Genomic DNA, 22,604 nt, shown 5'->3' with positions numbered 1-22,604 from the left:
AAAGACACCAGCATGTTGGCCACAGCTCACTTTATCTCGAGAAGATATTTATCAACTGCAGAAAACCACTCCAAAACTGATAGTATTATGGGACAAGACATTGATCCTGGGTCAGTGTAGCTCACTTAAGGAGTCAGTGGTGTGGAAAAACAGTGTAAGAAAATCTAGCATTAGTTAAATTAAACTTAGCATTACAGAAGGTAGGAATTCAGATCAGGGTAACACTTCCATACTTGTCACAGAAATCCTTTGAATAGAGATATTCCAAAGAAATGGGTCCCTCACTGTTTTCCATTCTGGGAACTTCCATGCCTGTGCTTACAATAATGATTAATCTATCCCAAGAATCTACATACTTAGATATGGCATGATTCCCAGGGTATTTCTTTCATGCATGGTGGTTATGCCCAAAAGCTAAAAAATATTGGGACAAAATTCAAAAATTGTTACAGGAAATTACAAACACCCAAATAGAGCTGAAAGCAGAATTGTTCCTTCTGGGGACAATTATTAAGGGAAAGTATATGAAAGAGATAAAATATTTAATTTTGCACATAATTACAGCAGCGAGAATAGCGCTCGCACAATGTTGGAAAGGTGATACACAGATTGTTTGATAATCCAAAAGATTCTTGATTGCGCAAAGATGGATAAACTCACATTGGAGTTAAGGGACAAGGAAGACTCAGAATATTATACAGTTTGGGAAAACTAATATCAATGGATAAATAACAGGAACATGAAATGTATAGCTTAGAAACAGATGTATAGATATAGGAATAATTGAGAATGTATAAAATGTATTTGAATACAAATGGTTACGTTAGTACTGTCAAAAAGGATTATAACTTATACAAAACTATTTTTAAAGGTATTCATATTTTAAAGTTTTTAATTTTCAATAAAGGTTTTAAAAAAAGATACGGCATGATTCCCCCCTCCCCCCGAAGTATCACCTTGTCCAGTGGTGGGTTTCAAAAATTGTTGGAACCTACTCTGTGTGTGTGGCCTCCTTTGTGGGAGTGGCATGCCACCCATGTGACTGGATGGGAGTGGCTTGCCGCCCATGTGACCGGATATGAAATTATGAATTAGTACTTAGGTCGGTCCAAGTAGCTATTCAGAAACTCTGGCATTGAAGCATGCAAGTCTTAAAGCTGTCAAGTTACAAGATCCTTGCCAGTGGTGGGTTTCAAAATTTTTTGGAACCTCTTCTGTAGGTGTGGCCTGCTTTCCGGGTCCACTGGTGGAACCTCTTCTAACCGGTTCGGTAGATTTGACGAACCGGTTCTACCGAATAGGTGCGAACTGGTAGGAACCCACCTCTGACTTTGTCATACATTTAAGAGCCAATATAGAAACTAAAATGACATATTTCCAGAAAAATGAGGTCATGGAGATCCAGTTTCAGATCCTCACTTATCCATAGATCTTCCTGGATTAATTGAAGCCAATTAACCTATCTCACAGAGACATATTAAAGTCAATGTTCCTATATTATATTTTGAGCTTTCAGAAACAAAAGTGGGAGGTGGATGTAAGAAATGAAATAAAGATCGATGCTCCAGTTTGTACACTTCTTCTCTGGAAGAATATATCCTGCAAAAAACTCTGGTAGACTGGAAGAATTTTCTTAATCAAACGATCATGAGCAATGTTCCCGAATGTAAATCTCATTGAATGAAAGGAACTTATTTCTGAGTAGATGAGTCAAGGATTGGACTGTGAATATCTATAAGTATTTTTTTTCAAAGAAACAGCTTGGTGAAAACAAGTAATATTTCTCAGCAAAGTGTTGACAGAAGCTTAAAAATGATGTGAATAATGGAGCACTCATAAATTCTCTCTGTCCCCTTTCTGGGAGAAAAAGAAGATTTTTTTTTTAAAAAAATCAAGCATATGTTCTGAAAATCTGATTAGTTTTGTTCATCTAAAAAAGTTTAGCCAACCCTTTTTTATTAGCCTGTCATACCATACTAGACAGATGTCTTTTCAATAAATCCCACACCTTTCAATTTCTTTTGTAAACATTCTTTTGGTATCTGTCAAATACTGATTTTATCAAGTGTTTCGCTTTATTGTATAAATGCATTTCGCCATGTGGCTCTACAGCTTTGCATTTTGAAATGCTTCTCCAAACATTGGATGGATATGATTTTGAATTGCAGCCCCAGCAAACAGTATTCTAAACCCTATAAAGTTACATTCCCTTGACTCTAATGGTCCAAGCATGTGTAATGGATAACAAGTCCCATTGTGCTGAATAGTTTATCTTTTAAAATGGGTCTTCTTGCAAACTAAATCAGGATTATAGTCATCTTTTACTTTTGAGGCAACAGGTTAAAATAAATTCCTGTTCTTGCAGAGCAGAAGCCAGCAGGGGCCCCATATGGAGCCTACAAAGCCTCATATGTACTGTAGATATTCATATTTCATGAACGTCCCCATGCTTTGGTGTAGAGAGTCAGAGAGATGGCCTTGAGGGGAATAGACAATAAATTTTATAGATTCAAAGAGGCTGAAATGTTTTTTTAAAAAAAACTCCAGGGAAGCATGGCATTATTCAGAAGTGACTCCGGCCGGTTCCTCCTTGATTCACTCGAGTATAAGAAAGAGGAAAGGTAAATCAAAACTAGGATTGGAAGATTCTGTTACTGTTTCTTATTTTGATAAACATACTTCTAATGTTCCTGTGGGATTGGTATCCTGATTTGGTGTACTTTGGTCAGCTTGAAGGAGAATATGGTCTGACTCAAATCAGAGCCCTTCAGTTCCCAAGGGGAAAAAAAAAAACTTTGGATCATGTGTAATATCTGTCAACTTGACCCAAATGTGTCTTTTCCTGGAATCATGCTGCAGCTATATAGAAAGCAGCCACAGGATTCTGAGAGATACTGTAGAGCAGGGGTGTCAAACTCAATTTCATTGAGGGCCGCATCATTGAGGGCCATTGTGTTTGACCTTGGGCGGGGGGCAAATGGGTGTGGCCAGGGACATCTTGCAGTCCATGCACAGCCCTCCTGAGCTCCATTTTCTTGGGCAGAGGCACTGTATGCTGGTCCTTCGCTGTTTCCAGGGTGGCCGCATGGGCCTGATCCAACACCTTATGGGCCTTGAGTTTGACACCCCTGCTGCAGAGAGTTTGCAATAGATGCTGTGTGAATATTCCCATAGACTTCATATTAGAGTTGCACAACTCTAATACAGATAGCTTTGTGCAACAAACAAAAATGGTGCACTGCTGAGATTTCTAAATATATAGCTGTAGAGCATAGTTTTTGATGATGGAGCAGGTTGTTGCATCTTCGCTGAAGTATGTGGTGTGGCTTAATGCATCATGCTGAACTTCGATTCTGCTAACTATGGTTTGTTCCAAAAACCTTAAATGACTGAGTTCACATAGTCTCCTAAGCAAGAGTGATAAGGGGTAACCTCAGGCTGCATGCCATCTTGAGTTGTCCTTTTCGCATCTTCTGAAGCTCTTGAATGCTAAAACAAAACCCACTCTGTTTTGCAGTGTTTCCTATATTTTGGAAATTGTAGTATAAACCTGGGGTTCCCAAACTGTGTGTTATGGTGCTTTGTGGGCACAACAAACTGAAATGGAATGCTGCAGAATATTTTAATATTTTAGAGGAAAATAGTGACACCTGACATCCATTGGTCACAGTGCAAACTGGTGGGCTAGTATCACTGGTTCCTTCAAATATTTCCCACAGTGCCTTTATATTTCCTCTGTTAAGTCTATATTTTCCATGTTGTGTGTTATGGTGCCCAGGCATACAGATTGGGAACTGTAGGGTATTATGAAAAATTGTTGAGATATTAAAGTGGCCCCGCCTGAGACTGTTTGGAACCTCTAGTATAAACTAGGCAAATTTGCAGTGTGCTGTACATGGGGCTGTCCTTGAAGGCCATCCAGGAGCTACAACTGGTCCAGAATGCAGCATCCTTGCAGTTTGCTCATATTGCATTTTTGTTTCACAGATTACTTCAGCTTCTGGGATTTCTTTAGGTGCAAAAGGAAAAGGAGGTAACTGGTGGGTGCCTCTTTCCCTTTGCAGTATCAGCCAAACTAAGGAAGGGTGCCTTTCTTTACACCCTGAGGGTTTGATTACCTACAAAACTGCTCCCCCACTAGGAACTTATGTACAATGGCTTAGATAAGTCAGAGAGGCCCTTCTGAAGATGCTCCTATGACCAGATGCTTGAGTTTTGGAAAAACAGGGTCATCTCCTTTGGCTATGAATGTTATCCCTAAGGAGGTACATATGCCCTCCCTTCTCTTAGCATTTGATTGGGAGATTGATTATGTGCCATCAAATGGTTATTCACTCTCAGTGATTTTCTCCATGATTCCCAGCATTTAAATAGATGATAAAAATAATGTTTCTTTGATGTTTCATTATTATTATAATGATCTCGTGTTTAATTTTGATTTTCACTGTGATAATTTCATTTTGCTTATATATATATATATATGTATATGTATATGTATATGTATATGTATATGTATATGTATATGTATGTATATGTATATGTATATGTATATGTATATGTATATGTATATGTATATGTATATGTATATGTATATGTATATGTATATGTATATGTATGTATTGTGTCACAACCCCTGGTATGCCCAAATATGGGAGGAAGCATACTGCTTCCTTTCTCTGTCTATTGGCTAATACAACTGCCTAATATGTAATACAGCCCAGGTTCGAATCCCAGTAAGGGTATGGCTAGCTGATGAGAGCTAAATAGCTTGAAATAGATCTATACTAGTCTCCCTTTATTTTTTTATCAGCACAAATGCAACACACACACACACACACACACACACACACACACACAGAGGTGGGTTGCTCCCAAATAGGCCAAACTGGTAGTGGTGGCAGGAGGCTCCGCCCACCTGCCCGGATGCTTCTGTGCATGCACAAAAGTTCATATGCGAGCACAAGCAAACTGATAGCACCGGGATTTGAAACCTACCTCTGATATAATGTATTTAAATAGCATATGGTATATATAACTGTATAGCCCCATGAATCCTGCTCTAGACAGAAAGATGAGGGTATAAGTCAATAATATACATACAAAGCAAAAGACCCTTTTCAAATGCTTTGTATTGTCGTAATAATATTTTCTTTTTTCTATTTTGGAAAAAAAATATATGACAGTTTTGAAGAAGCAGGCAGAGCAGTATCTGACCTAGCTCCGTTACTTATGCTTCTCTTGTCTGATTTCTGAAGTGTTTAGGGCCAGTCATGATATTAGGAATGTAAATGTTGTCTTATACCATTTATTACAGCAACACAATCTCTCTTGTTCACTCTCTTGCAACCAAAACAACAAAAGTCATGGATTTGTCAATTGATTGCTCTTCGTCATGTTACATGGACAATAATGCAGAACAACAAAGCAAAACATTTTTTTTTTGTATAGAAAATTTAAAAAAAAAACCACATCAGATACCGACACTTAATTTGACATTCTCCCTTTATTTAAACACATCTTTCTATCTGGTTGATTCTCAGGTGTCCTTCATAAGCTTCTGTAGCAATCCTTTGGGGAAAGAGGAAAACATGGCAAAAACTACTAATTTAAATGGACTGCTTTCAAAATACTGACATGTTATTACCTGTTTTGAGAAACAAATCTTTACTCATGCAGCATGACACCGAAACAAAATAGAATGTATTGTAACACCTGATCTCATCATATCCTAGCAGAAACATTACTGTAGCTGTGTCATGTTCTATAAAATGTTTCATATAACCAGAGAAAATGCATTATGGGATGAAATCTTTTCCAATATAATATTTTAAACCATCTGTTTGTTGTTTGTTTGTTTTTTAAAAAAATCTTGACTGACATTTTAGAAAACCCATGTGGCACTTTCTGATTTGAAAGAACTAAGGAAAGTTTAGGACTACAACGGTAAACTGAATATATAAACAGAAACATTTAAAATTACATACCAGTTCAGCCAATATTAGGCAGAAAATTGAAGATACCAAAAGTTCCACCATGGATATTTTAGACTTATTTTTTGAGAGTGTATTTATGTATATGTATGTGCACACGTGCTAATATATATATATATGAATATGTTTTTACATTATATATATTTTAGGAGCCGAGGTGATGCAGTGGTTAGATTGCAGTACTGCAGCCACTTCAGCTGACTGTTAGCTGCAGTTCGGCGGTTCAAATCTCACCGGCTCAAGGTTGTATATATAAACAAAATTTATACACACACACACACACACACACACAAACATATACATACATACATACATACATACATACATACATACACATATATGCATGCATGCATGCATATGTGAAATCTTAAGAAGATTTGCTGGTCTTCTCTACACTTTTGTGAAATGAATTCAAAATTATTTATGCCACAAAATCTATGTTTTTAATCTCACAAGATTTGGCTATGGACCCAGAAGGGCTGAACTGAAATTTCCTGGTGCGGACTTGTTGTTTCTTTAGATGTTTTTATCCTTGATCTTCTAAGCGCATGAAATGAAGAAAGACAATATCCTAAATCAAATCATCCCAAATAAAAAGAAAGTATTTGCACTTTAACTGACATGGTATGCAACATACCTGTTCAGTTGCGGTGCTTACTATGCACCTAAAAACAATCCCCTTCTCACCCCTATGGCTGGTCTGTATCTTCTCCAATCTTGGGTCCTCTACTTGGGGTTTGAGGTTTCTGTGCTGTATCTTAACTGTTCCTAGCACTTCTAATCTTCTAAACAGAGAGTTTTGATAATGTTACCTAGGATCTGTTGGAGCCATTCTCTCACCTTGAGAGTCACAGCCCTGAGTGCCCCCACCACTACTGAAACTACTTTGGTGTTTGCTTTTCACATCCTCTCCAGTTCCTCCCTCAGGCCCTAGTTCTTTTTCTTCTTCTCATACTCCTCCGCCCTCCCCACAAGAGTCATGTTGGTGCAGTGGTTAGAGTGCAGTACTGCAGGCTAATTCTGCTGACTGCTGACCGCCCACACTTCGGCAGTGTGAGCAGGGGTGGGTTGCTGCCGGCGTTGCTCCTAATTTGACGTACTCCAAACTTCGCACGTATGCCAAACTTTAGGCGCATTTGCATCTAAAAAGGTCTGTGCATGCGCACAATGTTAGAAAAAAAATCTGCAATGAAGATTGTTCTGGGCATGCGCAAAACCGAAAATCAAGATGGCACTGCCACCGATAGAATTGGTTCAGGGGCGTGGCAGGCCGAGTTACTACCTACTCAGCCAAACCGGTAGGAACTCACCTCTGAGTTTGAGTCTCACTGGCTCAAGGTTGACTCAGCCTTCCATCCTTCCAAGGTGGGTAAAATGAGGACCCAGATTGTTGGGGGCAATAGGCTGACTCTGTAAACTGCTTAGAGAGGGCTGTAAAGCACTGTGAAGTGGCATATACGTCTAAATGCTATTGCTCTTGCTAATGTTGATTCCTAATGTACACACACACATACACAATTTCATATTTATGAAATCTTGTTTCAATGGATGGATGGATGGATGGATGGATGGATGGATGGATAGATAGATAGATAGATAGATAGATAGATAGATAGATAGATAGATAGATGTAGCTGTGTACACATACACAAACACGTATTCCATCCTCTACACTGAGAACAAGGAAGGAATTTGCCTTGTTCAGGCTGCATCTCATTCTCCCTCTTGTGTTGCATTTACTGAGCTTCTGAATGCCTGTAGAGGGATCCTTTATCTTGCTATAGGCAGTAATAAAAAAAAAGGAATCATGGCACCAGAGTAGGTAGCTGCTCGCCTACCCTGATGGCTGAACTTTAAATATGATTGCCATCCCTTGATTGAAACAAAAATTGAATCACTTTGCCTAACACCGAGCTCCTGGTTTGGAATATGCATTCTCTACCAACGACAGTGTATATATTATTTCAAGTACTGATCAGTCACAAGCAGATGATTAAGTCAAATTAAAGTATTATATGCAGCGAGTTAACTCGGTTACGATATTTAACAGCTTCACCTGGGTTGTGAAATTATTCAGCTAATAATTTTAAAAACAGTAAGGAGGGAACCTAAGTAATGTAGAACTTAAAGGAAGAAAATTTGTGCTGATGTGAGCTGCAGCTGTGAGCTTTCTGCAGGGGTTCAAAAATTTTTACCCTCAGTCTGATCTTGCATCAGATGAACTGCTCCTTGTAAGAAACAGCTTTATTGTTGGGGTCACTCCTTTTACTATTAACAATTACTTATCACTGACCTTATAGCAGGGATCCCCAACCCTCCATAGACTGGCATTGGGCCTTGGCATGCCAGAAACCAGCCCTATCTGGATCTATGAGATGCAGGCAGCACACAAAATCACACCCCCTCCGCTATATGGAAATCCTCTCTCCACGGAACTGGTTTGAGGTAACCCAAAAGGTGGGGGGCTGTTGCCTTATAGTTCCACTCATCCAGGAGAAGGAGTCTAGAAGAAAATGGACAATTCCACAGGTGCTGCCTCTGCTTTGCTGAAGCATGAAGTTAACAGCCCTCATAGTCACATTGGGGGCATCCCATCAACAAAGGGGTGGCTAGGATCAAAATGAGGGAGTAGAGGCTGGGAGAAGCTAATTTCAAGTTCAGAAAAGTTGTTTGTTCTCGAATAGTCCACTTTGGATCTCTTTTATTAGAACGGTGATGGCTTGTCGTTGCATGCCAAAAATGCGTGCTCACACACCTATAATGCAATGCACACATGACTAAGGTGACCAGACATCCCGATTTCAGCGGGATGGTCACGCTTTATAATAATTTTTCCCGTGTCCCAGGCCGTTTTAAAAAAGTCCCGATTTTCTGGCTTCATGTTGAAAGCTCAGTGCATTTGCTTAAGAAATCCTAACCGGGACAAGAGAAAAGACACCCTGTCTAACCTCTCTCTCTGTCTCAGTACTTTCATTGAAGATATTAAAACGTTAAAGCAACAAAACAGACCCCCCACCCCTTTTACTCACTTTTATAAGAAAAAAAGAGCAAGTACCATAGAGCTCCAGGAAATGGCTAGAGAGGTCGCGAGTGTTACTTCCTGAATTTTCCGGAGGGGAGGGGCACAGAGGTTGGAGATCTGCTCCGAAAAATGGTGGCAAAGTTTTATTGAAAAATATTTCCCTGACTAATTTCACCATCTCAATTTGCTCAGTTCTTTGTATTAACATCTACATCATTCTGGGTTGACTTGGAGTGCAAGCCTGCTGGTAAGTGAGCTGGGTTTTTTCTTTTATTTTTTTTTAATGTATTTTGAAATAATATTTTATTTATTGTGCTTAGGATCTTTTAAAATTCTGTGTGGATTCTTTTTTTAAATTGTCTTAGACTATTTAAAAAAAGATTCTATCCAAAATAAATTGAAGTGAAACCATGTTTAAAAATTCTATGCACAATACTTTGAAATATATTGTGCATAGAAAGAATAGTCTGAAATGTTTTACTTCAATTTATTCTGTGTGGATTCTTTTTTTAAATTGTCTTAGGCTATTTAAAAAAAGATTCTAACCAAAATACAAAATACCAGCTGCAGGTATTCACTTAAGAACTGTGGCAAGAAAGGTGGTATAATGGGCTTAGTGACCAAAGTTACAATGGCATTGAAAAAAGTGACTAATGACCATTTTTCACACTTAGCGACCATTTTCACACTTAGCGACCGTTGCAGCATCCTCATGATCACATGATCAAAATTTTGATGTTTGGCAACAGTTACAATTTATATTTGTAAATTGTACTTATGTTGAAATAAAAAAAACATTACAATACTATTTTTGCGTTGTATGAAAAATTTTGTTGCTCCATATAAAATTTTAATCAAGCCCCCCCCCCCCCCGGTCAAAGGTGTCCCTCTTTACTAATCTGAAAATCTGGTCACCTTACACATGACCCCCTGCATGACCCACTCCCCTGTGCATGCATGTGTGACCCCCATGCTTTCCCCCCTGTACATGCATGTGTGACCATTCGACCATGCATGATTTTACAACTTTTTGTAGCAGCCATTATCTGAAACATCACAATCATTAAGCAAATACTTATGGTTGTTAAGTGACTCCAATATCCACAATGGACATTTTTTTAAAATTGCCTGAAAGTGATATAAATGCCAGTTTGGGGCAAAAAACCTTGTCAATCATGATCGTATGATTAGAAGACACAGCAAATGTGTGCCAGTTGCCAGGCACCCAAGATGCAATCACATGACTGTCGGGGGGGGGTGGCTTGTGGCGTGGAAGGGAGCTTCCATCAGAACTTTGAAGGTTGTAAGGATTCCTGGGGAGGTCTGGTGTAATTTCAAATGGTTACTAGGTGACTGCTTATAAATCGAGGACTACCTTATAATGCGAGTAAGGTTTAGGGAAGGATTTTTTTTATAAGAAACAAAATGTCATGCAGGTAAATTACATCTTATTTGTCCAGAATATCTGGGAAAAATATCATGAATCTGGCAGACTACAGAGCAATTAGTATGATCAAAAGGCATTATTGCATACTTTCATTTTCCATAACAAGTATCAAAGGCTGTTAAATATTCATGACTCTCCTTCATCTAAATCAAATTGTACACTCCTTTTTTTAATCCAGTTAAGTGAAATTCCATACCTTCTGAAGGCAGTCTAGCAGGACCAAAATAAGGAACAGTGACTCCTAATATTAAGTTCAGAAATCCATAAACATGTACAATTTTCAAGGAATTATCTTTATATGTGTATGTATATGTATATGTATATGTGTGTGTGTGATGTATGTGCATATACACAGATATAGATATAGACATCTCTCTCTCTGTCTCTGTCTCTGTCTCTGTCTCTCTGTCTCTCTGTCTCTCTGTCTCTCTGTCTCTCTGTCTCTCTGTCTCTCTGTCTCTCTCTCTCTCTCTCTCTCTCTCTCTCTCTCTCTCTCTCTCTCTCTCTCACACACACACACACACACACACACACACATATATATAATATTATACATTATATATTATTGTATATATGCTGGTCTTGTTGTATTCGGGTCATTTCCCATGTAAGATTGAGATTGTCTTGGCAATGTTTCGGCGACGTCTCACTTGCTATCTTCAGGCTGGGTTTTGGGTACACAAACATATACATACACACATAGACATATATTGTATTACCCACACACATGTTTGTATATGTGTGTACACACACACACACACACACACACACACACACACACACATTGTGACTAGCTGATAACCCGGCATTGCCCAGGTATTTATTTATAGGGGGAAAATGTCTGGATCAAACGAAATTTCTTAGGTTGGATTTTTCCCTTTGCCAGAGGGAGCCCCCTTGTGGAGTACTATGAAGCCATTAGCATGGCAACTCCACTGTGCTGTACACTAGAAGCCAGTGTGGCAGTATGGCATAACAGGCTGTTCTTAACAGAGCACATACTCCACAGGGGTGTTAGGGATGTCTTACCCCCACAGTGTTTGTTTCCAGAGAGTAAGTCATGTGTGTACCAAGTTTAGTTGAAATTGCTTGAGACGTTCCAGAGTTATCCTGGAACATACACAAACACACACACACACAAACACACACACACAGATAGAGATAGATAGATAGATAGATAGATAGATAGATAGAGATAGAGATAGAGATAGAGATTAGATAGAGATAGACAGAGACAGAGACAGAGACAGATGGATAGATGGATAGATGGATAGATGGATAGATGGATAGATGGATAGATGGATAGATGGATAGATGGATAGATGGATAGATGGATAGATGGATAGATGGATAGATGGATAGATGGATAGAGGGAGAGAGGGAGAGAGGGAGAGGGGGAGAGAGAGAGATTTCAATTTTTTTTCTCTATCGTCCTCCCTAACAGGACTTGTCAACCCTTGCAAGGCTGGCAAACTCAGGAAACAAGAGCCACTTAGATTTCTTGAAAGTGCTTTATTGCTTGGAGCATAATGTAATAGCATCATGAAAGCTTGTCAAAGTAATTCTCTTGCTCAACGTATACCTGGCAAAATTAAGGCAGAATTGCTTTGAGTCTCTTTCTGATGGTTCCCTGCTCTCTGGACTGAGATGTCCTTTCTTCCTCCTCTACTTTCCCAGAATCTGTAGACTGGTTCTGTCATTCATTTTTTCTATTTAGAGACACTTGCTGTAGTTTGAAAATGGCTCCTCCTGTAGCATGACTGTAATTTTTATTTACTGTAAAAAACAACGGTTACCATCATTTTTACTGCCATCTATAAATCTACGGCAGGCATTTGTAACCTTTTATCTTACCGTTATGTTGTGTAACTCTTCCAGATTCTCCAATCATAATGGTAGTCGTATTTTCTTGTTACCAGCAGAGCACAGGATGGTTACAAGCATAAGTGTGTGTGCAGCTAGTGTCAAGGGTGCGTTTTTATCAAAAATTGCCAGCAGGGAAATGAGAGCAAGGTATAGGCGAGGTGAACACACAGGCAGGATGGAGCCAGAACAGCAAGGCAACCAGGAACAGGGTTTGGGGGAAGAAGGCATGGGAATGTATGAATTTCAACCAAACTTGGTACACACATGAGTTATCCTCTGGAAACAAATATTGTGGGGGTAAGACACCCCTAAAACCCCTTGGGGTGTGTGTTCTGTTAATATACAGCCTGTTGTGACTTAACATGGTTTCTACTGTACTGCCGTAAAATGGCTTCTACTGTGCAGCAAAGTGGAGTTGCCACGGTAACAGTACTCCACAAGGGGGCTCCCTCTGGTAAGGGGAAAATCCAACATTAGACATTATGTTTGGTCTGGACATTTTCCCTCCATAAATAAATACCTGGTTATTGGCTAATCTCTTCTAAAACACAGTACTGAAATCTTGGAATTGTCAAGGAGAAAACAGTGACAAACCAGGGTTGCAAGCATTGCAGTCATCAAAAGCAGAAGGCTTGGTGCAAGCAACTGGACTCAAGCATCTTGGGAATGACTATGGCATTATTGATATTCTCTCCTGGTGGGGCAGGCGTAGCTGAAGCTCCTGTTGCACAACTGGTGTAGGGAGGAGCCAGCCAGCCTGCTGCAATCAGTTTCGTTGGCGCACTTTTGTCAAGCCCACATTTGTCGAGCGTGCATTTGTCAGTGAACCCGAAACCCTATACCGTTTCAGAAAATGGTTGTCCAATCTCTTTTTAAAAGCCTGCAATGTTAGAGCATCCACAATTTTTGGGGAGGTAAATCATACACGGATTATTTTTTCCTACCATCAGGAAATTTTTCCTTAGTTCTAGATTAGTCCTCTCCTTGATCAGTTTCCATCCATTGCTTCTTGGCCGGCCTTCAAGTGCTTTGGTTGACCCAATCTTCTTTGTGGCAGCTCCTTAGGTATTGGAATACTGCTATTATGGCTGATTTTTGACAACACATTTACATTCAAAAGATCTGGTAACGTTGTAAAGAAAAGCTAATTTTGATTAACAAAACTCTACTTATATGAGCCATTTTAAGATTTATAGCAGGTGGCAAAATTCCAGATAATTTAGCTGCAACAAATATAGTAGGATGCCTGACTCTTTGTTGACTCTGGATAGCTCACAAGTAAAAAAGAAAATCAACATCTGGATGCACAAGTGAAAAATCTGACTGACCAGAAAAACTGTACACCAAGTCATAAGGTTAACTATACTCTGTGTAGAAGTGGTTTAATCATAGTTTCAATTTTTGTCTTTCTCTCATTCTCCCTCTCCTGCTCTACAAACAAACAAACAAAATTTAATCTTGTTAGGTGTAGAAGTGTGCTAGTTTTATTACTATTGTTTTAAAAACTGCATTATTTGGTGAGTCTCTGATACTGAATACCAGATGCTTTAGGCAACCAATGGAAGATATTCAATTTTTGCTTAACATAAGCCAAAAAAAAAAAAAAAGGCTTATTACCACAAGGACTAGAAAGACACATCACAAAATCTTTAGTACGATCTGTGGAATCTTATGGTCTATTATTCCACCTCCAGAAACCATAGGACCTGATTTGCTTTGTGAAATTAAAATGTAGACTTTTTTATACCTTTGTATCAAAAATGCACACTTGGGTTCATTTGTCAACCAGCCTTATTGATTTTATAATGTGTATTTTCTCCCTCTTTATTGAAAAAGTGCTCCCAGGTTTCAGATTATTTACACAGTGTTGATTATTCTTTGGAGGGAAGCAAACAATTTCACCATTTGTGAAAGACACTGATTGCTGGTATATGAATCTTTTAGATATGCTGTCCATCCTGCTGGTGGAAATCATGGCTACTGATTAAATTACATGATCTATTCCCAATTAACGAGTAATACAATTCTTCTGTTGAGATTTCAGACCCAAATACATTAATGTGAAAAGGAGATTCTACCTGCTTATTATGCAATTATTATATTTCTTTTTAATTCACTTTTATTGCTAATGGAAGTTTTCATAAAGCCACAATCTGATTATCTTCTGTGTTATTTATGTGCTGGTTTCACTGATTCAGGACCAATATGTTATAAAATAATCTTCATTTTATATTAGTCAAGGAATATAAACAAACCACAGCTGCATTACGAGAAAAATATTTTTATGCTTGTAAGCTAGGTATCCTATAAATAGGGATTGTTCTAAAGCACAAAGTTTGTGATATTCTAAGTCTGAAGTTAAGTAAGTATAAATAGTTCCTATGAATGCTGTAATAATTAGCAATTTTTTTTTCTTTTGAGATAGCTCAGATTTGAGCATGCCATATAAATCTATGAAATGAATGAGGAAATTGGTTGAGAATATTATTTTTGCTTCAGTTAAAATGATGCTGGGTTTTCATTCCTATTTAAATTAGAATCATACATATTCTCCAGTCTAAACTTTTGATTTGCCTAGTTGGAGATTATATTTTAATGTAAACTCCAATAATGAAGTTTGGAATGAAATGAAAAACTGGTTTAGGAATATTTTCATTTGTTATATTTCAATATCTGTACAGTACTCACGAGACATGTTCCTTATATCTTCCCCTGTAAACTTAGGGCTGTGCACAACAGAGACCACAATGAGGGAGTTAAAATCTATAGGATGGTGAGAACAGTGTATGATTGAAGTGCTGTTTTTTGGTGCATGAAATGATGTCATCCATCTGTACAAAGTGGGTGGGGTTTTGAACATGGCACTATTCCTGCCATCTGGCACAGAGGTGATATTCAGCCGGTTCTGACTGGTTCTAGTGAACCAGTAGCAGAAATTTTGAGTAGTTCGGAGAACCGGCAAACACCATCTCTGACTGGTCCTGCCCCCAATCTATTCGCTGCCTCCTGAGTCCCAGCTGATCAAGTTCCAGCTGATCGGCTGCATCTTCTTTTGTTTCCCTGCACAGGAGAACGGAGCTGTAAAGCAGATTGGTGGGGGTGGGGTGGGGAGGGAATGGGGATTTTGCAGTATCCTTCCCCTGCCATAGCCACCAAGCCATGTCTACCAAGCCATGCCATGCCCGCCGAGCCATACCCACAGAACCAGTAGTAAACTTTTTTAGAATCCCACCACTGATCTAGCAGATTTTGACCCTTCTGTTGATGCCAATGGTGGTGCAGACTTTTATTAGGATTTTGAATTCTGCAGCATGGTTTTAAAACTATGTCCAACTGGGCTGGCTAAGGCCTCCTGTTGATGCATCTGAATGAACTTGGGTATTTGTTTTTTTTTTTGGTGGGAGTGGAAGGTTCTACCTGTTTTGAAGGCAGTGGTAATTCATCCTGTCCTTAAAAAAACATTTGGAATCATTTTTGGTTCCACATTCATGGACATCTTCATTCAGTGTCCAACTTTTTCTTTTTAGGAAATATTGCAGTGTTGAGAAGATTATTGAGAAGATAGCTTTACAGCTTCAAATGGTCCTGGATAAAAGTGATTTTATAGATCCTTTCCCCTGTCATACCCACCAAGCCATGTCTACCAAGCCATGCCATGCCCACCAAGCCATGCCATGCCCACCGAGCCATACCCACAGTACTGGTAGTAAACTTTTTATAATTCCACCACTGATCTAGCAGATTTTGACCCTTCTGTTGATGCCAATGGTGGTGCAGACTTCTAGCTAAGATAGCATTTCTTGTATTTGTATATGATCTCTGGCAGACTTGGGGTAAGAGGGCTGTATTTGGCTGACCCGCCTAGATTTTTCAGGTTCTCTTAGTACTATTGATTGAGATATCTTTCTGGACCCCATTAGCAGGTTGAGAGCAGGGAATACAGTTTTGCATTGATGCTACTATTTTTTACTAAGGATGGTTCCAGTTGTTAGCATTGGGGAGAAATATAGCCTTTGTTTGTATAAGGTGTCCCAGAGCTCAATTCTCTCCCCAACTTTTAGTTAAGCTTCTGAATGAAACTGCTGAATATAGTAAGGTCATTTGTTGGTACAGGGTTTAGTATCATCATTATGCTATTAATACTCAGTTGTCAGTTTCCAGTGCCTGGAAGTTATGATGTTTTGGATAGAATCCTAGTAAGACTGAGTAGCTATGGATTTTATGGCTCTCTAGATCTGGAAAATTTATACCACTAACTTTACATGGGGTCCTCCTCAAGTTGGCGCACTTTAGCAATAGCAATAGCAGTTAGACTTATATACCGCTTCATAGGGCTTTCAGCCCTCTCTAAGCAGTTTAGAGAGTCAGCATATTGCCCCCAACAATCCGGGTCCTCATTTTACCCACCTCGGAAGGATGGAAGGCTGAGTCAACCTTGAGCCGGTAAGATTTGAACAGCCGAACTGCAGAACTGCAGTCAGCTGAAGTAGCCTGCAGTGCTGCATTTAACCACTGCACCACCTCGGCTCCCTTTAAGACTTGTGACTCCTGCTTGAGGAATAGATGGAAGCCATGGCCTTGTTCACCAATAATGTTCTTTCCTGAATTAGTTCTAGGTTGCTTCTTTCCTTGATTAGTTTCCATCCATTGCTTCTTGTCCTGCCCTCAGGGGCTTTGGTCAATCTATTCTCCAAAGCACCTGAGGACAGGACAAGAAGCAATGGATGGAAACTAATCAAGGAGAGAAGCAATCTGGAACGAAGGAGAAATTTCCTGATAGTTAGAACAATTGGAACAACTTGCCTCTAGAAGCTGTGAATGCTCCAACACTGGAAGCTTTTAAGAAGAGATTGGACAACCATTTGTCTGAAATGATATAGGGTTTCCTGCCTAAGCAGGGGGTTGAACTTGAAGACCTCCAAGGCCCCTTCCAACTCTGTTATTCTATTTGTGATTCTATTTCTGACTTGGAACGTTGGTGTATTGCAAGTATAAAAGGTTGCCTTTAAAAAAGTATTGAAAGTGGTAAATGGGTCCAGAATGCAGCAATTGAAAGTATTTCATAATTTTTCTACTGTGGTTTTATCTAAATGTTTGTTAGCTTCCTAGAATTATTTATAAATATGATTAGATTTTATAAATGAATTAATATGACAGATCTTACTGTCAATTTTTCATAGAAAATAATTTTTAATAGCCATGAAAGTTATGGGGAAGGAGTAATGTACTTAAATAATCTCACACCAAGAATCGATCTTGGAAATAAACTCTCCAGTGGAAGCCATTTGCTTTCTGAATCCCTTTGCATCAAAAACAATAAAAACAAAATTAATTCATTAAAATAAAGTAAGATACCCATCCCATCTAGTAATGATGCTCCATTTAGATGGATTAGTCTTCTGTTGCAAATATCCAATCATCATGACATTTAGCAATATCAATATCAATAGCAATAGCAATAGCAGTTAGACTTATATACCGCTTCATAGGGCTTTCAGCCCTCTCTAAGCGGTTTACAGAGTCAGCATATTGCCCCCACAATCTGGGTCCTCATTTTACCCACCTCAGAAGGATGGAAGGCTGAGTTAACCCTGAGCCGGTGAGATTTGAACCGCCGAACTGCAGATAGCAGTCAGCTGAAGTGGCCTGTAGTACTGCACTCTACCCACTGAGCCATCTCGGCTCTTTGAGACTATAAATTCATTATAACTCTTGTCACTCATATACTGGACAAATCCCCCCTCCTTCTTTTTTTTTTTTTTTACTAAAGTCTGTTTATTTCTAAAATATATGTCCTGACATCTAGACTAAAAGCCACCTAAGGCACACAATATCAATGTAACATTTGTCTATTTCAGGCATAAAAAAGGAGAAAGTAAAATAATGCATAAAATCATGTACGGTATTAAAAATTGGTTCACAAAAGTATCACACATTTGGAATACAAACACAACAATGCCTAGAGTTACGCTGTGGCTCTTTATGATAACCCATCTGGCTTGACTGAATGCTCTTGTATTTCTAACTAGGAGCTCCAGGTAAATCTTTTCCAGATTTTGTCTCAGGAAACTTCACTTAGCAACCAATTTTTTTTTTAAAAAATCCAATTTCCTTTCTTAGCCCTTGTTCATACAACATTTTTTTATTATGTCATCAAAGGCTGAACATTGTACAGACAGGAAATTGACCCAGTCAGTTAACTTCTATTTTAGTTCTGAAGGGATTCAGTTTTATTTGGGGCTAAAGTAAATCTCCTTGGTCAATGATGACAAGTGACTTGTTGTTCGACTAGCTTAACTAGCTCTTACCTCTTTTGAGATGATATCCTGGAAAGCTCTAAAGAAATTAGCTCTATCTGTAGGAACATTGTCTCTATTGTCTTTCTTCATGGGGAGAGTGTTTTGGAAGAAATGTCCATCTGGGTTCAGTTCCAAGTGAGGAGAAAGACACTGGAAAAATGGAGGCTGCTTGGAAAGCTGGTTTAATGGACCAGAACCACTAAGCACATGGTCCTGGTGCATCTGAACACATGGAGTGGAGAGTGAGTGTTATTTATACCCTCTCTTGGGCTTTGAACTTGAGCTTCCTGTTCCTGTGGCAAGGGCAGGTATTCTATTGGCTGCTGTAGGGGTCATGTGCAAATCCTAGGAGTTTGTCTCAGATAAGTCTAGTTGAACTGTGCTGGGTGATGTAATATCCCCAGATGCCATGTAGTGAGCTCTGCTGCTAGATGAGTAGAAGACTAATCCTATTATGTACCGAGGGTCATGCCTTAATCCCATCAGCCTGGCGCTGAGGTCTTTTGTTTTGTAGATAGGCTGGCTCAGTCTTGATGGTACCAAATATCTTCTGGGGGCAGGGAGCTGCAGGGAACAACAGGGAACCTGTTTTTCCTTTTCTCATCCAGGGAAATATAATATTCTGTCTTTTTAATATTTCCTAAAATATTTCATTCTTCTAAAAGGGGTGGGTGCTAACTTTCTTCAAGTGGAAGAAAATGGGTAATAATGGATAAACAAAATCCCCAGAATATGGGAGAGGGAAGAATAGAGATATATTAGCAGCCCACTGCTTTCTTTGTGCTGGCTGAGGATACTGTAGAAGTGGGTTGTTGATACACAAAAATGAGGCGAAACCAGAATCTGGGAGTGGAGATGTCTTAGAATTGTGAACAGTTGACTCAAAGAAACTGTTTTTTTTCATACACTAATTTCGATGGAGTGTACTTAACAAAACATACTTAAGTGAAAGGATTACAAGAATTACAGCAAATGGACCATTTTCCATTACAGCCAAATTTCATTATTTGATGAAACAGAAGCTTCTTGTTTGCTAATTCTACACTTCTATATTCACTCTTGCTGGGTTAAGCTCCTGATGGCTCCTCATTGTCAGGAGATAAGAGGTCTACTGCAGTGGCGGGGTTCAAATAATTTAACAACCCGTTCTCTGCCCTAATGATTTCTTCCAACAACCAGTTCACAAAACTGCTTAGAAAGTTAACAACCGATTCTCCCGAAGTGGCTGAATCCCACCACTGGTCTACTGTCATTAGCAGCCCCAGCCCATAGGAATGGCCTCCCACTGAAGATTAGGTTGGCTCCCACATTACCTGCCTAGAAGCAAGTGAAAATAGAGATTTTCCAAGATTTGGGGGACAGGATGCTGTCTTAATTTTATAAATGATGGCTGCTGTCCTATCATACCATATTTGAGTTTTTATGATGTTTTAATACATTTCTAATTTAAAACTAGCTGAGGTTATTGTAATTATTCTAAATTTCCTGCTAACCCCTAAGAACTTGATTGTGATGATACATACATACATACATACATACATACATGTATGTGTGTGTATTGCATTTATGCTGATAAATAAATAAAGGGAGACTAGTATAGATCTATTTCAAGCTATTTAGCTCTCATCAGCTAGCCATACCCTTGTTGTGATTCGAACCTGGGCTGTTCTTACATGTTAGGCAGTTGTATTAGCCTCTAAGCCACAAGCTCTCCATATATATATATATATATATATATATATATATATATATATATATATATATATGTGTGTGTGTGTGTGTGTGTGTGTGTGTGTGTGTGTGTGTGTGTATGTATATGTATGTACCGTATTTTCACCCATATAACCCGTGGGTTATATGCGTTTTTTACATGCACAGCACCCCACCCCCCAGATTAACTAAAGGGAGAGCTTGGGACCACCACTTTCCTCGCGGCAGTGGGCTGGCTCGGTGGCTCGGGCTCCTTTTCTCCCTTTTCCTACTTGGGTTTCGGGACGCCTTCGTGAAAACCCCACCCCTGGCTATGGGCGAAGCGACCAGGAAGAAGCAGGAGGTGAGAGGAAGCGCAGGCGGTGCTCGGCGTCGCGGCTGTGGCTCCGTTTTCAGGCCAGCCGCTGCCTCCCCTTCCCTTCCTGCCGGACTTCCAAGCCAGAGAAGGCGAGGAGCTGCAGAATCCGGGCTGCCGAGCACCGCCTGCGCTTCCTCTCGCCTCCTGCTTCTTCCTGGTCGCTTCCAAGGGCAAATGCCAGTGGTGCGTAAATAGCAGGGACAGTGCACAGGCATCGCTCTTCAGCTTACAAAACCTGACACGCTGACTATTGTGTCTCCAGTTCCCTTACCGAGAATGTGCAGTGAGGTTTCGTTCCGCTGGCTTAAAAAGCATGGGTTGGTTCCCTCCGCCTGCCTTCCTCCTAAGAGCAAACGCCAACAAGAGTACCGTAGTTGTCTTCTTCTGCTTTGCTCTGTGAAAGGGCTTCACTGCCGAAGCATTTTGGTTTTTTTTAAAAAAAAAAAAACACCGTCCCTTTCTCTCTCCAGTTAACAGGGCCAACCCAAGCGGTGCATTTTATCTGGGAGATGACACACACACACACACACACACACACACACACACACACACACACATGACACGCGTGGCAGGAGGAGCGGCATCCTCCGCGCTCTCGGCTGCCACAAACGCCACGCAATGAGGGAATCTCTTTTTTTGGGGCGGGGTGAGACGCTGACAGAAAAAGGGCAAGCAATGGCCGCGTGAGGTGGCCTTGAGAGCTCGAAACGACCTACTGGCTGGCGAGGTTAGTTCTCTAAAGGCCGTTGAAAGCTCCGGGGAAACCCCTTTTTCCGCCCTCGGAGCCCCCGGTGCTTCCTCAACCCCCCCACACACTTTTTCCTCTTTGGTTCACCCCACCCCCACCCTCAAGGGCCCGGGACTCTGGGAAAGTGTGCAGCTGGGGGGCTGGGGAGGAGAGAGCGTCTACCGTTCCTCACGGGAGGCACTTCGAGCCCCGCCGTATCTGAGAGGCTCTTAGTCGCCGAGCAGTTTTTTTTTTTTAAAGCCGAAGGGCTCGGGGCTGAGGGCAGAAGAAGGGCGACGGTCGTTAACGCCGTCCGCCTGAACCTCGCCGCATCCGGCTCTTTAACAAGGCAGGGGTCCCTTTTGCTCCGAGCGTTTGCGAAACTGTGGCTCTGGGAACTATAAAAGGGGATAAACAAGTTTGGAGGCGCCATCGTCGCCTCTGCCACTTCCTCGCTCTGTCAACTGGCTGGGTGTCGAGAAGGTGCCAAAGAGGAAGAGATCAAATGAATCACCCGAACAATAACAAAGGAGCGGAGAAAGCACCAGATCCTCCCCCCTTCACGAGAGGGAGAAAATATCCGTTTCTCGCTTCTTTTTTTGCTCCCTCCCTCCCCTCCGTGCCTGCCACAGTTTTTCGCAAGTTCACGCATCGCTTTAATGTCGGCGGAAGGCTGTCCCAAGAGAGGACGAGCTGTGGCTTAGGTGAAACGGTTAAACTTCTGGTACCTCTACGTGAGCCCATCTCCTGCCCGGAGCTTGTCACGCTTCCCTTCTCTTTATAGGAAGAGTATATTGAAGGGAGGGAAGGAAGGACGCGGGAGAATCGGGATCGTTTGTAGGTGAAGCGTCGGTGTGGGAGAGGAGAGAAAGGTTTTTGAAACATAAAAAGAATCCTTTGTGGGCAAACTTAAAGCTGCTGGGCGAGAAGTAGTGACCGCCCGGCGGCACCCCCTCCCCAAAAGGAGATTCCCTCGTTGCGTGGCGTTTGTGGCAGCCGAGAGCGCGGAGGACGCCGCTCCTCCTGCCGCGCGTGTCGTGTGTGTGTGTGTGTGTGTGTGTGTGTGTCCGTTTTCAGGCCAGCCGCCGCCTCCCCTTCCTACGTTTCCTACGATAAAGGAGCCGGATTCTCCCTTCCTGCCGTTTGTTCTTTGCCAGGGAATTCAATGCTTTGCCTGCAAGGATC

The sequence above is a fragment of the Thamnophis elegans genome, chromosome 3 (genome assembly GCF_009769535.1).
Source record: "Thamnophis elegans isolate rThaEle1 chromosome 3, rThaEle1.pri, whole genome shotgun sequence".
Taxonomy (NCBI): Eukaryota; Metazoa; Chordata; class Lepidosauria; order Squamata; family Colubridae; genus Thamnophis; species Thamnophis elegans.
This window is presented reverse-complemented; position numbering follows the sequence as displayed.